Raw genomic sequence first — 2,811 nt, 5'->3', positions numbered from 1 at the left:
AGGTCTTACGTTTATGTCTGTAATTCATTTTGAGTTTATTTTGTATTTAGTGTAAGATCGTGGCCCAGTTTTATTCTTTTGCATGTGTCTGTTTAGTTTTCCCTGCACCATTTATCTCCTTCACATGAAGAGACTGTCCTTTCCCCATTGCATATTCTTGGCTCCTCTGTCATATGTTAATTGACCTTATATGTGTGGGTTTATTTCTGGGCTCTCTGTTCTGTTCCATTGAGCTATGTGTCTTTTTTATTTTTTTTTTAATTTTTTTTCTTTATTGATTTTAGAGAGCGATAGAAACATCGATAAGTGAGAACATCAATTGGCCGCCTTCTGCATGCCCCACGCTGGGGATTGGGCCCCCAACCTGGGCATGTGCCCTGACCAGGAATCAAACCAGCAACCTCTTGGTACATGGTTCGACGCTCCACTACTGAATCACACTGGTCTGGCTACGTGTCTGTTTTTTTTTTTATCCTCACTTGAGGACATTTTTCCATTTTTTATTCAGATAGAGCGGGAAGGAGAGAGAGGAAGAGAGAGAAACATCGATATGAAAGGGACACATCAAGTGGCCGCCACCCATACAACCCAACCAGGGCCAGGGACAAACTGCAGCCAAGGTACATGCCCTTAGTGGGAACCGAACCTGGGTCTCTGTGGACCGCAGGCCGATGCTCTAACCACTGAGCCAAACTAGCCAGGGCTATGTGTCTGTTTTTATGCCAATACCATACTGTTTTGATTTGTGGGAATCTTGATTCTTAACCATGACCTTAAGTAGCTTCCAAAAAAAGAAAACTGAAATGAAGTACAGAATTTTATAAAACAAGTATAATATTGATGCAATGTTTGGGCCATTCTCATTTTCAAACATTAAAACAAAAATCTTAAATCAAATATTGGCATGTGCATTATAGCAACATGAATAAGACACCCAAATCAAATATGTTTATTTTAGCAATAGTAGGAAATATATTTCAATAATAAACCAAAGGAGAAAAAGTATGAATCATATTAATTAATGTCAGAAAAGTTACTTATATAATTTAACTCCAACTGTGATTTAAAAAAAATAACCATTATTATAATCTCTGCCTCTCAATGGTAAAATATTAAAGAGATTTTCTTTGTTATTTATATTGTTGTAGAAATTCTAGTCAATGAAATTAGAAAAAAGATATTTTGATATTTGGAAGTTGCAATGGAATTTATTAAAATTACCTGCAGATTCTCCATGTGAAAATTCAAAAGAATCAAGGGTAATAGTGATAAGAAATGCAAAGAACAATTCAGTAAGTAGGCTGAATGAAAAAGACTATTGAAACAATATCTACCTGGGCTTATTACCCAATTTATACTGAGGTCCTTTTTATAATAGATTTAATAGCACCCTTTAAATATTGATTTTACACGTCTGTTTGATATTTTATGAGTTAAAAAAATTTCTTTTGCCATTCTCTAAGAATCCTGGTTTACATCCCCCTTTGTTTTATGTTTTGATTAGATTATCCCAAACTAGAAACACTCCTCAAGGCCCTGGCTATTCTAAATGGATTTTGGCAGAAATAACCATGTGCCCAATTGCCAGTTCCTCTTCTAAACCCATGGTGGACACCCTTCATCAGCCATGGCATCTCTTCCCCAGCTCACATATGGTCTCCAAGTCTTTCTCAGTAGAACTTCTACTAACTGATAGGCACTGGTTTATAAAATATAAATGACTTTTCCTCCCCAGTAAGGGGAATTTGTATCAGTTCACCCAGTGGATTTCCAACTGGGGAAGGACAGTCTTCTAGCATTCTACATAGCCTCTAACTTGCTACAGATTCAACTTTGTTGAGTCCTCTCAGAGAGATCAAGGTCTATCATATGTAATTTGTTAGAAAATAAGACTTTTTTGGAAATGGGATTATCTGAGGTTGTCACAAATGGATTCAAAGGGAACATCGCATTCACTACTGGGTTTTCTGTAACTGGTAGCCTCATGCTTGGCAGTTTCTTTCTCCCTATGCTGTCGAAGCAGTTTTACACCAACTGTCTGTAGTTTGGTCATTTCTATATCCAGTACTCCAGTCAATCTCTTGGGAAGTTGCAAACTTAATTAAAAACAATTAGAGAAATATCAATCAGAGGGGGAAAAAAGGCAGAATTTTAAACATAGTCTCCAGTGACAGTTGGTATAATAATACAAGAAAAAAGCATGGGTATGATGTGAAACATCTATATTTCAGAAAAAAGATATACTAACTCACTCTATATCAGGGAATCAGCATTAAACAACTAATATCCTCAAAGAATTATATTAGACCCTCTGGAGTTGAAATCTATATTAGAGATAAAATAAGTATGGCCCTGGCCAGTTTGGCTCAGTGGTTAGAGTGTTGGCCTGTGACCAAAGAGTCATGTGTTTGATTCCGGTCAAGGGCTTGTACCTCAGTTGCAGTTCAGTCCCCGCCCCTGGTCGGGGTCTTGTGAAAGGCAACCAGTTGATGTGTTGCTTTCATATCAATGTTTCTCACTCTTTTTCCCTCTCTTTTCCTCCCTCCCACTCTAGCTGAGATAAATAGAAAAATATTCTCAGGTGAGGATTAAAAAAAAAAAGATAAAATAGGTATACATAGGTGTATCAACTCAAAGTATTACCTTCTAGAAGAATAAATAAACATTTAAAATTGGGTCACAGCAATCACTGGTTGAATCTTATGAGAGACTTCCTTCCATTTGCATTTAAAGGAGTTGAGTGATCTGGCCCTGCCTTCTTCTTCTTTTTTCTTTACTGATTTTAGAGAGAGAAGATGGGAGAGGTAGAGA

Source organism: Molossus molossus, unplaced genomic scaffold, assembly GCF_014108415.1.
Source record: "Molossus molossus isolate mMolMol1 unplaced genomic scaffold, mMolMol1.p scaffold_m16_p_18, whole genome shotgun sequence".
In the NCBI taxonomy this organism is placed as follows: domain Eukaryota; kingdom Metazoa; phylum Chordata; class Mammalia; order Chiroptera; family Molossidae; genus Molossus; species Molossus molossus.
This window is presented reverse-complemented; position numbering follows the sequence as displayed.